At 34.3% G+C, this 14,932-nt stretch overlaps 1 pseudogene; it reads left to right on the top strand.

The window, feature by feature from the left end:
• Window positions 1-7,703: 7,703 nt before the first annotated feature.
• The window catches only part of LOC149549608 (L-type lectin-domain containing receptor kinase IV.3-like), a 39,287-nt pseudogene continuing 32,058 nt past the window's right edge, over window positions 7,704-14,932 (top strand).

Genomic DNA, 14,932 nt, shown 5'->3' with positions numbered 1-14,932 from the left:
AAAGCCTGAGGAATGATTTAATCAGTAAAAGACAAATCAATGAAAGCTTACAAAGTGACTTAAGATTTGAAAGACAAATCAATGAAAGCTTGGAAAATGACTTAATCACTGAAAAGCAAATCATTGAAAGAATGACGAAGTCTCAAGAAGATATGAATCAATTAAATCAACAAAGTGAGTAGAATCTTCATAGAAAAAAATGTAAAGCTGGTCTTGGTTATAAGGAAGAAGGTGAAACCTTCAAACAAGGTGCTCAAAGGAATCAAAAACATACTTGCAATCACTATGGTAAGTTAGGTCATACATCAAACAAATGTTGGAATAATGGAAAAGAAAAATTCAATGGTAAATGTCACAAATGCAAGAAGCATGGTCACAAGGCATTCCAATGCAGATCAAAATCATTCAATCCTGTTGAACAACTTGTTAAGGCAATCTTTGGATGGGATTACAATACCTGGTGTAGATGTCATTATTGTGGAGAATATGGACACATTGGCAAAGACTGCTCAAGGCATCACTTGAGAAAAAGAGATACAATAGTAAGATGTTATACATGCACAAAACTTAGTCATATAGCTAAGAATTGTATGAATATAGGAAGAATTGAAGATGAAAAAAAAGCTAAAGCTGATAACATTCAAAAATAGATGAGACAATAGTGGATTCCTAAATCTACCGACAAAAATAGTTCAAATGATGGCAATGTCACTTAAGAAGTGGTTGACTCCACCATTTCCAATTAGATTCATAAAGGAGAATCTAGAACTGCATCTTCAAGTGATATCTAAAGCAGTTCCAAATGAAAGAAAGTAGAAGATCAAATTAGTATTTTAGATACAAAGGGTCACAACAAATCGGGTCATACCAAGCAAAGTTAGTCTCAGGCTCAACCGAGCTAGGTCGGGAGTAACTAAATTTTTGTTCAATCACCAAGTTGCAAGCTTCTACCAAGCAAGTGAATGAATGACAACCTATCAAGCACTATGTCATCTTAGCTGCTTTCATACCAAGCATTAATGGCAAAATTCTTGTCAAAAAGACAAATTTTGATTTCATTATTCATCGTTATTTTAGAGCTAAGAGATTTCCAGGTGCACTCAAGAAAATTCCAAGCGATTTTCTAGCGAAGAATTTGTTCAAATCTTATTTTCTTAAACCTACCAAGTAGCGATGGCATCCAAAAATAGTAGTAGCAGCAAGGCAAAGAAAGGTTTGGAGATGCTGGTAAAGTGTGCAGAATGGAAAGTGCCTAACTTCAAAATTGTTCCAACCATTGCAGAGTCTCTTGACCCTAATGGAGCTCAATCCCAAATTCCACCAAAGGTAGTCCTCATAAATGATATTTGTACACATTTTAAATGTTCTGTTCAAGAGATTGGAAACCTAGAAATGGACAATGCCCTAGGAGAAATGAGTGTTGATGGCTCTTTAAAACCCAAGCATAAGCATCTAGAGACCAAAGGATTAACCCATATCTCGCATATGCCAAGAAGTTTCCTAATTAAGTGGATCAGGTACATACCCACTCATGTTCACAATGGGAAACTATGGTTAGAGTAGCTAGTGTTAATCACCAAGAAGATGATTCATAAGATTATTGGTCTCCCCATACTCAACAAAGCCAAATCTACCAAAACCCTAGGTCGAGAGGAGTTACAAAAGAAAACCCTAACTGAATGGGATGGTAGAGGCTGGAAGATTAGCACTGTTACTGATGTTGAATTAATGTTTGGCATTCATGTCATTGCTCACAAGATTTATAGCTCTAGTCATTTGAACAGTGTGCCTTGTGAGGCCATGGATTTGACATTCAAGATTGTGAAGAAAAATCTAGAATTTGACCTATCAGAATTGTTGTTGAAACAATTAAACAAGAATATGGATAGCATAAGGACCTCAAAGAATAATCCCTACAATTTTGGCTCCCTATTAACTTGTTTATTTTTCTATGTTCAAAAATTCTTTCCATCAAAGGGCTCGGTTGTATGGAGAAAAGACATCCCAATTCTATATCAGATTAATGAGTTTATTGCTGACATGGGCGAAAAATTTGAGAAGGTTATGGATAATTATTTTGAAGATTTCAAGGAAAGAAAGAATAATAGGTTCCAAATTCCACCAAAACTGGTTGAAGATTACAAAGATGATGTATGCTTCATGGTTGACTATGATAAGGTATACATTCAGGCAATTAGACCCCAAGTTGCATGGGTGAAACCTCTTCCTTATGAGGTAAATATTGATGAATCCAGGGACATTATTGAAGCACTGGTGAATGAGCCTATAGATCCTAAGCTTCCTACCTTTGGCACTTATGATGAAGCCAAGACTAGAATTGAGCTTGAAATCAAGCTACCCCAGGCTATAAGCAAAGAAAAGAGGAAGATAACCAAATTGAAAACTGCATTTGGCCCTCTTATGCTTACTGAAGCTAAAGGTGAAGATGAAGATGAAGATGAAGAAGAAGAAGAAGAAGAAGAAAGAAAAAAACAAGAATCTGAAAAAGAAGAGGAACTACCAAAGAAGAAAGGGGAGGTGTTTATCACCAAACCTAAGAAGCAGCCAATTGCAGTGTTCTCTAGAAGAACCAAACAAGGCAAGCAGGAAACTGTAGTTGTCAGGCCTCCACTCACATTTGAGGAAAGGCTAAAAAAATTAAGGAATGGAGCAAGCATCAACAATTTTAAAGCTCTCAAATATGAAACTCAGACTTCAGCAGAGCAAAACGAGATTGAAGACTTGGTAATGGAAAATTTAGGAACTTGGAAATTCTCTCCTAATCAATTTGCATCTCAAATTACAGTAGTACTTCTTGACAAAATAAAAGTCAGATGGGAGAACATGGTACAAACTGTCAAAGATATATTTGAGCAAAAAATGAAGGAATTAGTACCCAATCTGATAGATGCAAAAGTCAAAAAGGCATTGAAAGATCATGAAGGAAGAATGAATAAGAGATTCAATACTTGTCTTATATTATTAAAAGAAATTGAATTTTTTGTCAAAAATGCTATAGATATTTGGAGTGATACATATCATCTCAGGAAGCCATCAGATGATCCTGTTGAACTTAAGGATGATGATAGCAGTGACAATGATGACTTTGATAACAATCCATCTATCATGGTTACACTAGGAGAGCTACATGCACTAATGGAAGAAAAAGAGGAAGAAGAAGTTGAGGAAGAAAAAGATGAAGAAGATCCAGTAAAAATTGCAACAACAGTTATTGCATCCCTTCCTCACGGTCCACCAGAGATTGATAAATCTACTATGGAGATAGCTTCTGCAAGTGAGACTATGAGCACAATTGCCACATCAATTGCTCAATCTTCACCAACCACCTCCCAGATCTAGGTATCTGAAACAGAAGTGCCAAGCACTTTATCTACTAAGATGCATGTCACTTCTTTAGGTACCGAGTCATCTTCCTTAGCTCCTTCCTTATCAGTAAGTGTACCAATAAGTTCTACAATTTTATTTTCATCGATTCTAGTAAGTTCTATAGTTTTGTTTTTATCAGCATTATCTGTATCCACTTTGACTCCAATCAGTTTAGATACTACTATTGGTACTCTATCGAGTGTGACACCATTTTTGGGAATTGTTTCAATTTTTGATCTGGTTAATACTTCTATTGGCATTCAATCCTTGAGTCCTATCCCAATTTTTGCTGCTAGCCCTTCTATCTCCACTATCGTGTCTATTCCAAAGGTCAAACTAGTAATCACAGAAGTCAAACAAAAGCATCCATTAAAACTTCCTATCACTAGAAAGGAAATTGAAGAAGACATTGACATAGACACAGAGTTAGTGATACCAAAGATTGACTTTGACACTGCTGTCACTAAAGAGATAAGGTTAGCCATTCAACTCATAGAGATGAAAGCTATACAGAAGTAGTTAAGGTCTAAAAGGGATAAAGTGTACAAAATAATTGAGAATGCAAAGGATATAATTACATAAGCTCTAAGTGTTGAAGTAGATTCCACTCAACACATTTTGAGTCAGTTAGAAGAGGCTATATAGAAATTTAATGAAGATCCTTCTAGACGAGAGAAACTGATTGAAAAGGCTAAAAGGAAATTTGATGACAAGGTTCTAGAGCATATTGCTCAATAGATAGCAATCAAGCAAGTTGAATTGTCCACACTTTTGGGAAATTTTGAAAATTCTTTTAATAATGCAGCATCACCTTTTGCCAAACTTTGTGATGTTTTCGGTTTTCTTAAAGAAATAAAGGATAAGCTAAATAAGATTGAAATTGATATGCAATCAAGTGTATCTAAGTTAAAGTTGGACTCCTCCTCCATAATCTCTCATCACACCAAAATCAGATATCTAGCAGAAGTGTAGGCAGAACTATTGAGAGAGGAAGCAAGGATCTGGTCTACACTAATAGACATCTAGAACATGATCCTTCCTATCATGGACACAATGAAGAAACATATTGCTCATTGCAAAACATTGGTCCAAGATCAAATCTTCTCAGTGGCTAATCACATGATCCAACTATCAGCAAAAGTTCAAATTTCTCTCTCCACCTATCAAATTTTGCAGCAGACTTGGGATAAGACTTTTTCAACCATCCTTAAGGTAGATCAAGATTTTCTATCTCACTTTGGTGTAGCCATATAAACTATATATGTAGTCCTTTGGCATTATTGTCAAAAAGGGGGAGAGATTTAGCATAGTAAATGGGGAGAGTTATCAGTATAAGTGAAAGGGGGAGCTAGCACTCAATAGAGTTAGCATGTGTACATAAGTATCTTTGTATATACATCATCAAAAAGATTGTATACACAATAGTTCTACAAAGATCAATTTTGAAAAATCAAAATTCAGTGAATCAGGTTATGTACATATGTTTTGACTTATAAGTGTTTTGTCACTAATGCTAAAAGGGGAGATTGTTGGCATTATATTGTATTTGTCATTAGTAACAACACTTATTCGACTATGAATGATTGTCGAGCTCATCACTTAGTCTATAGTGTATACCAAGCATTTATTGGTTACCTTGTAGGTTCATCACTTAAGTAGTTCATACTGAGCACTCCTGAAGCTACCAAGTGAGTGTGTAGTCAAGCAGTTCATACCAAGCATTCATGAAGCTACCGAGTGAGAGTGTCCTCCATCAGTATCTACAAAGTCTATAGTATTCAACGAGCTTCACAGTGTTTACTAAGTGATAGAAGTGTAGTGTTTACCGAGTGATGGAAGTGTAGTGTTTATCGAGTGAAATCAATGTAAATGAAGGATTCAATTTTTATCGAGTGACACTATATCTACCAAGTCTCCAATGGTTACTGAGTTCAAAGCTATGTTGTGTGGTTAGTATGGATTGAGCTTCTACTTCTATCGAGTGCATGATGATGCCAAGTAATGTAGTGGATGCCGAGTATCACAAGCTCACCAAGTCAGCTTGAAGAACCTGAGTTTTTCTACTATTTGGCCGACTCAGTAATATTTTGTTCACTTATGTTTTGGCCAGCCTTGCAATTATAATTATTGGAATGATATATATGTAATGTATTATATCATTTACAATGTATGCATGAGAATGTCAAGGAATGGACATGTAATGCTTTGAGAAGAATAAATACGAATCAACAGCAGAGTAGAATATTCAACAAGGTCTACAAGGAGCAACAAAGATTCATCAGTCATAAGAGGTGATCTATACTTCAAGGATCTAATCAGAAATAAAGTTTGTAAGTAGATCCACTGTTTCATCCTAATAGGTGAATCAATTTTGTAAATCCTTTAACAAGGTAGACTTAACAGTCTTTATATAAATCTCCTAATAGAGTGCATACTTCAGTGTATGTTTGTAAATCCTCTAATAAGGTGGACCTAACAGTCCTTTGTGCTCCTAACAGGGCAGATCACCAGAAGTGGTCAATGTAAGCCTTAACAGGCCAACTTTATACTATAGTATTGAAGTTTTATGGGTATCATCCCCACTCCAATTTTACTTTCTATTTGGAAGGTTTCTGGGTTACCAAATCATTGTGTACATGTGTTATAAATGTTTGATCTCTCATATATGCAGTAGATTAGATGAATAAATATTGAGTAGTATATATGATTAAAATGCTAAATTTTTTTAAAGTTTTGAAGTTACTGATTCACCCCTCCCCTCTCAGTAACCTATCATATCTTGAATATTTCCAACACTTAGATATCCAAAGATTATAGATATATCTAGCCAACCCTGGTTGTTCCTATAATTACTAACTTTTAGCCCAAAAAGTTGGATACAGTGGTTTTCCCAAACATCATAGACTGGATTTTTCATTAGGGGGGCCTAAAAAAGCCAATTATCAAACCAGAACTAGATATCCTCCCCATTTCCCATTTCACAAGAAACTTTGGCCTTTGCTAGGTCCCTAGCTTTAAGTAAACCATTCCAGATAGCAGAACCTTTAGGAATGTCGTCACTAAAGAGGGAGAACTGGATAGAAGGCCTCTTAATGTACTTGTTGACCAATGTGTCTCTTCATTCCCCAGTACTACTGAAGATACACCATAATTGCTTTGCCAAAAGAGCCTTATTAAGGTGAGAAAGCTTCCTTATGCCAAGACCTCCATGGTGCTTAGGAAGGTAGACTTTATCCCAGGCAACAAGAGGATATATTTTTTTCCCTTCAACACCTGACCATAAGAAATCCCTCTGAATTTTCTCCATCCTCTCTGCAAATTTAACTAGGATCACAAAGAGGCTTAAGGTGTACATTGGCAAATTTTGAAGGGTGGATTTAACCAGCTGACATTTTCTAGCTTGACTGAGGATAGCTCCTTTCTAACCTACAAGCTTTTCACTAAACTTGTCCAAAATTCCATTCCAGAAGGAGTCAAGAGGAGTTGGACCCAAAGGAAGCCCAAGATAGGTAGAGGAAAAATTTCCCACATTACAACCTAGAATCCTAGAGATTTTCCTCTGTCTATCCTTTGGAGTGTTAGTAAAATATAAGGAGCTCTTACCTCAATTAATTATTTGGCTTAAACCTTTGGAGTAGATATCTAGGACATCCTTCATGGATTTTGCCTCTTGTATAGAAGCCTCTCCCCCCATGATAGTATCATCAACGAAGTGCTGATGTGAAAAAGGATCACTTTTGGAGGAAGGTTTCAACGCTTTGATTTTTCCTTCTTTCTTTTTTCTCTCAATAAGCCTTCCCATACATATAGCCAGGATAACAAAGAGCATAGGTGAGAGAGGATCCCCCTACCGTAGCCCTCTTAAGGGTTTGAAAAAATTTGAAGGGGCTCCATCAACCAACACAACAAGAGAGGAAGTAGTGACAAGCTGAGAAATTAGTTTGCAAACTTTGACATCAAAACCAAAAGCCTTGAGTACCATATCAAGAAAATTCCAATCAACTTGATCATAGGCTTTAGAAAGGTCCAGTTTAAGCAGCATCCCTTCTCGTTTGCCAGCTTCCAAAGAGTGGATCACTTCATGAACCATCATGAATGAATCTAAAATCTGTTTGCCCAGAACAAAACCTGTTTGTTGTTGCAAAATGATCAAAGGGAGGACCTTGAGCAACCTAGAAGCCTCTTCCCCCATCATAATATCGTCAACGAAGTGCTGATGCGAAAAAGGATCACTTTTGGATGAAGGTTTTAACCCTTTGATTCTACCTTCTTTCTTTTCTCTCTCAATAAGCCTTCCCATACATTCAGCTAGGATAATGAAGAGAATAGGTGAGAGAGAATCCCCCTGCCATAGCCCTCTTGAGGGATTGAAAAAATCTAAAGGGGCTCCATTAACCAACAAAGCAAGAGAGGAAGTAGTGTTAAGCTGAGAAATCAGTTTGCAAACTTTGACATCAAAACCAAAAGCCTTGAGCACCATATCAAGAAAAGTCTAGTCAACTCGATCATAGGCTTTAGAAATGTCTACTTTAAGTAGCATCCCTTCTCATTTTCTAGCTTCCAAAGAGTGGATCACTTCATGAACCATCATGACCGAATCTAAAATCTATCTACCTGAGACAAAACCCGTTTGTTGTTGTAAAATGATCAAAGGGAGGAATAACAATTGTTGTAGGTTTGATCATTTCCCATTGAAAAATAGATGAATTAGTATTTTCAAATTTCCCCTTCCCTCTTTCTCAACAAATGAGATAAATTTTACTATTGTTTCATTCAAAAATTTCAAAACAATATTTTTCCTAAGATCTCTTAAACTAATTTAATGTATTGCAAATATGATGTTCGAGAAAAAGTGAATAAACTTTATTTGTAGATTATTTAATAATTTGCAAGATCAAATTTCTTATCATGTGCCTAATATTCATGAGAAAAGGAAGTTAATTATCAATTTACAAAAATATATTAGATATAATTACTTTCTAAATTCTCTTATTTTACTCAATTATGTGCAATGCTTCCTAATTATCAACTTTAGCTAAACCAATCCAATATCATTACTCCAATGGATATAATTGTTAAGAGAGATATTGGACTGAAATTTAAAAAAAAAATAGAAATAATAATACTTCATTAAGATCGGTAATTCATCTATGAATATTGATGAACAAGTGGTAGCAATGGCCAAAAGGGTGGCCACTTTGTCATCCATTTTGAGAACTACTCATAATTTTAATCCATTTTTGAATCTTAGTGTTATGTGATGTTAAATTTGGTTAATTTTAAAGTGTTGTTAGTTTCTTCTACTATGTTTATAGACATATTCAAACCTTAATTTAAATACATTAATCACAAAGCTTTATATCAGTGCCATTGTCAACCTAGTCATGATAGTGAAAGTATTTCAATTTAAAATAAAATAAAATTTAAAGACCTCATTGATTTGAATGGAATATATTTTGAAGATTTCAAAAATCAAGAAAATAGATTTGTAGAACCTCCCAATTATAATTTACAAATCTATGCCAAATCTTTTCGATCTAATTTGACCTATTTCATTGACTCATCAAAATATTTATATTCTTATTCAACTCATTTTGTTGACTATGATGATACATGTAATGAATAAAATTAAAATTAAAGCCTTAATTATTAATCCAAACCTAAATCTAAGATTTGCATTACCTTTCTCCCTACTAAGACAACTAAATAATATGATGGTCACTTTTATATTATTTTCAATTAAGGGCTAAAATAATTTTTTTATTGGGGACCTAGAATCCCAAATGTATTGCATACTAATTTAAACATTAAAATCCCACAAAATAAGAGTGCCTCAGAGGACTGGCACACCCATAGAAAAAACTAGCAGATAACACCTATAACCAAAAATTAGAATAGAAAACAAAACTAAGGAAAAACTAGAGTGATAGGGCAACCCAAACGAGAGCCTAGATTAGGTCCATAACCTTTTCTTTCAACTTCTCCTATATTTATTTAGTTCTACCTTCCACTTCCTTGATCTTGTTCTTCATAGGCACTAAAATTTCGTTCTACCTCTTCTACATACTAGATTTTGTACATTTTGTAGGGTTGGTAGAGTCCCCTCCTAAATCAGGCTCCTCAAGTTGTAGCACAAGCATCAAAGCCACCTCCTCCTAGTCAATGTTCCCCATGAGTTTGTTTAAGATTTCCACAATAGCTTCTATTAAACTTTTGAAATTGGTTGTGAGATATTTAATTACATTATTCATTTTTTCAATTTCCCTATTTAGTTCCTCAACCAAATTATTATTATTTCTCTTCATCTAAGACTTATCCTTCAAGTCTCTTTCGATCCCCTTTCTTTAAATATCTTCAACTTTATCTCAAAGGGATTTGTATTTAAATTTGAGTCTCTTGAAATAATTAAAGGACCATTTCTTTAGTTTGAAGTATTACATAGATCTATATATTTCACAGTTTGAAGCACCCCAAATAATCGATAAATGCTAGTATCCCTAAGCTCATCCTCCAAACATTTGATACTAACTTCATATGGATCAAAAATTTCAAGAATAGGATGTAAATTTCCCTATTCTCCTTATCCTTATCCCTTTCCCCTTCTCCTTTTAAACCTAATCAGTGCCCTCCCCCATTTTGTCAACCAAGGTCTAGGGAGACCTCGAGATATCATGTTCAAGGAACTCATCATGATCCATCAATCTAATAGCCTCCTTCTCATCTTCCTCAATATTCTCCTCCTAATTTATAGGCTTCTTAGCTTTACTATTGATAACAGGCATAGGAACTTCCTTTTGTATAGAATACAGAGGATGGGGAGAGGAAGGGATATTAGTAGGTATAAGCAACATTTCCATACATGATAAGATTGATCAGTTTTTCCAAATTTCTTTGTTTCCATGCCCATCTTCCCCTATTCACTCAAAATATCATTTTTCTCCTCATATTCACTCTCCCCTTTTCATTTTGGAATAAGTTTAGTGTAGTCAACTAGCCCTTTCTTAATCTTATTTAACTCAAGGGTGGAAGCATCAATTTCTATAATAATTCTTTTTCCTTTTCTTTTGTTTCTTTTGAACCATAAACTTTCCTTATGCTCTGAAAAACTTAGCAAGATAGGGTCTGGGACATTCTTCTTAATATAGCTGCTCAAATACATAAGTCTCTTATGAAGAATAAACTTATTTGATTTCATCTTAAATATTTGATGCTTTGAGTGAGAGAATAGAGGATGTAGAAAGGAAAACAAATTCTCTTTTTATATCTAAAATGATTGAGTAAGACAAAATGATAAGTGTGGGCTCTATCATAACGCCCATATAGAGTCACATTTTCCATAATCACTATTAGAACTTTTTCCCAAAGAAGTTTAATAAATAGAAAAGCATACACCCCATCATTCTCCTTAAGCAATTTCCTTTCCTCTTTTTTATGAAAAAATCTAACAACAAGATCAAAGACTTTCTTATCTCATTACAAATTCTTACCTTTTAGGGCTCAACCCATAGTACTTGACATAATATCCACAGTCAATTGCAACTTTCTTACTCCCAAATTAACCATACCAGCTTTTTAACCCTTGATGAATATTTTTGTTATATCTATCTTAGAATATTTCATTCTTTACATATAGGGCACCAACCCAACACCCAACCCCCACCCCCGACTTTCCAATTTCTCCAAAACCTTCTTTTTTCTCAATTTATCACACCTCCTAGGCTCTCTTCTTTTTAAATTTCCTATCACATTGCTAGTTGTAGAAATAAAGACTTTTTGTTGACCTTTGCAATAAGTTTTGACTGTGATGAGAAAGGAACAAGCAACTAAGACCCACAAAATTAGTATAGAACTCATTGATTTTGAGTTACAACTCATCAGTGTACCATAATAATGAACTTTAGTTTTCCAAATCTCTTTCATAATGAATAGAAAGATTTTTAAAATTAAAAAATTTACTGGTTGTCTTGTCATGATAAATTAATGAGTAAAGGTTATCATACAATCTCACCTCATATTCCATAATGTTGTGAATCCCCTACTAACTACCAAGCTAGGTAACATGTTAGTAACACATTTGGCTTCACCATACAAATGATATATTGAAACATTTTGAAAGTTAACCATAGCACTTTTTTCTTATGTTATAATGTTTTCAATGGTCCAAGAAGGACTGGTGATAGTTGAAATAAAATTTAGGATATTTTGAGAATCTTCTTTAATCAAAATCATATTTCCTTTGTATTTTGAAACCAACTTGAAATCATGAAGGAAACCCATAACTTCAACTAAAGAATCACTCTAAATTCCAAGGGGTAGAACAATACATTTTAGCATATTCCCATGCTCATCTCTAAGGATGGTGCCACACCCCACAATAGCATGGTTTCCCTTAGCCTTACTAGCTAAATTTATTTTAATCCAACCCTATATAGGACAATCCCATGTGTTATTTCCCCTCTTTACTTTGTTAATAGCTTTAATTGCCACCCTTCGACCAATATCTCCTCTTTCTTTGAAATATATCTTACTATTAGTCTTTCTCTTGTAGTTCTTGGTTACCTTCATTTTAATTCTTTCAACCAAAATAGAGAGAGCCATATAGTAATCCCTAACCACCCAATTATTTATTTCCTTCTAGAGATTCCAAATGAAATGGAGGGTAAGCAACAACTATAAGCTTTTCCTCAATATTGTCTTGACTCACACTCCACATCGACCATAAATCCTTTAAATTTTTTGGCATAATCCAATAAAGGTTCCATTTCTAAAAGATGGTCATTTTTATTTTTAAACCATAAGAACAAGAAAGGAATATGGAATCCACTAACTCTTTGCTAGATTCACATAGAAAACACCAATTAGGTAAAACTATACCTCTTTTTCTCAAGTTATCCAGCATTAGGATCTTGTTTTGAAGTGCCATCCATATAGAGATGTTAATTTTGGGGATGAGAATTGTATTCTACAATGACACCCAAGTTGCACTAGAGAATTTCTAGGGGGAAGGGCTTCAATTGCATAAAACACCAAGAAATCACTAGATGGATCACCATCCTAGATGAGAGAATATTTTTTTGATCTCATGATTAGCACACGGTCAAGTGAGAACTATAGCTGAGAAAATGAAGGATTAGTAAGAAAAGCATAAACCCAAGAACCATTTCTCATGTATCCTTCTAAGGATCAAAGGTATCGATCGATGAGAGAGGGCTCTCCATCAGCCAAATGTTATTCCAAAAGCTAATACTACAATAGTTCCCTATTTTCCAACTAGCTTCAAGACTTATTGTATCTTTAACCTACTGAAAACCATTGCAAAAAGAAGATCCATTCAACATAAAACTTGAAGAAAGAAAGTCATAATTGTTGAACATAGAAAGTTAGGAAGCGTAGGGAAAGTAATTGGGTGTTTTATTTTGACAACACTATTATGGTCTATTATATCGCCAAAAGTTTTCCATATTTTCTTTAGCAAAATAACAACATTTTAGAGATCTCATCTCCATGCCACCACATTTCTTTTGTTTAAAAATATTATCTCATGCCACCAATGCTATTCTCTTTATATCTTCAGCCCCTATCCATAAGATGCTTCTTTGAATCTTCTCAATAGCCTCCAAGAACATACCAAGTATCTTGAAAAATCAAACAGCATAGGCATTCATATTTTGTAACATTCACTTTATCAGTTGAACTTTTCTCATGTAGTTCAAGAGAGCTCATTTACAATTGGAAATTTTTCTATGAAATATGCAAATAAGGGATGACAAAAAGGAGTTTGAAGGCTTTAGACCAAGAGGAAGATCTATGGAGGCCACTAGGAGGCTACCATATTGAAAAACAAAAATCTTTACAAATTTTTATTGCCTAGGAATCAAAGTATTGATAAAGAAGATAGATTTTTTCCCCAATTAGTTAGCTAACCTAACATGTTCATATAGAGCTGGAGATAATATTTACACATGTTATCTTCATGAAGCAAAGATTCTCCCATCAAAATTGTGTCATCCACAAACTTCTCATGTGAATAAACCAAATTCTTAGAGGAAGATTGAAGACTCTTGATCAGCCTACTCATGAAACCCAAACTCCAATTAGGCACAAAAGTTTTATTTATTATTAATTGCAAAGAGAACCTGAGAAATAATGCCTCATCGTCTTATACCTATAGTAGCCATAAAGAAATTGGTAGAGGAACAATTAAAAATGACAACACTTGATTAGGTAATGATAAGTTATTTGATCAATTGGACTAATTGTTACCAAAACTAAAGGATCTCAATACTTCAAGAAAAAAGGCCTAATCAACACAATAAAAAGCCTTTGAAAGATCTAGCTTCAAAAAAAAATCCTAAGATTTAGATTTATAACTAGAATGAGGAAATTCATGAACTTTGTTGATAGAATCCAAGATTTTTTTTCCAAGAATAAACCCATTTTGTTAGGGAGAGATAGTAGAGCAGAAAAAATATAGCAACCTCAAACTCAAAACTTTGGAGAAAACTTTATAGACAAAATTGCATAGACTAATTAGTTTGAAATCATTCATACAATTAGTTCCAAATTTCTAAGGACTAAGGACAATGAATGTAAAATTAAAATCTTTCAGAAACTTTCTCAACCTAGGGAATTCCTCCACTGCATCACAAATATCAACCACCACCATCTCCCATAAACCTAAAAAAAGAATATAGGGAACTCGTCTGGGCCCATGAGTGCCTCCAAGATATCATAACCAAAGGGCTTTACAACATTAACCAAAGAAATAGAAGAGATTCTACTAGATGCTTTATTTTTAGAAGCTATAAAGTGAAAAAATCTTTAATTCCTATCACACGACTTAAGCCATGGTCTTCTAAATCTCTGTCTTCAGTAAATTCCCTATTTGATGAAAATATCAAGGAATTTAACCAACAACTCCTCCTATTTCAATTTGGAGTCCTAGAAATCTCCCTTTATTTGGATAGCCAACTAAATTTCATATATCCTTGACTTAAAAAAGGTCTTTTGGAGAAAGATATCCTTGAAAACTACCTTATTCCAAACTTTAACTTTATCCTTAATAAAATTGAGCTCCTTCACCATTCTAAATGTTGTTAAGCCTTTCACCCTAATCTTCCACCACACTTATATTATTTTCCTAATATCAAGATGTTCTAGCCACATGCTCTCATATCTAAAAGGAAAATTCCTTTTCACAACCAATGGATACACCACCTACTAGATCAAAAAATGATTTGACCCAATTTTAGAAATCATAGAAAGAGAGAAATTTAAAAGATTCAACCAATCACTTGAGGTAAAATATCTGTCTAGCCTAACTTGAATTACCTCATTACCCATGCTATGGTTAGACCAAGTATATAGCAAGTTGTGAAGCTTGAAACTAGTAGAGTTTGATGGTTGATAAAATGCATCAGACCAAGCCTATTGTCTAGTTGAGATTGGGTCATCACACCACCAAACTTAGCACTCTCTTTTAGAGGAGAGTTAAAATCTCCCATCACCTACTAAGGATCCAAATAAAAAGACTATCTACAAAAAA

Source organism: Cupressus sempervirens, chromosome 7, assembly GCF_028749045.1.
Source record: "Cupressus sempervirens isolate cs-2001-9-10 chromosome 7, ASM2874904v1, whole genome shotgun sequence".
Lineage (NCBI taxonomy): Eukaryota > Viridiplantae > Streptophyta > Pinopsida > Cupressales > Cupressaceae > Cupressus > Cupressus sempervirens.
Note: the sequence above shows the minus strand (reverse complement) of the source record. Positions and strands in the feature narration are given on the sequence as shown.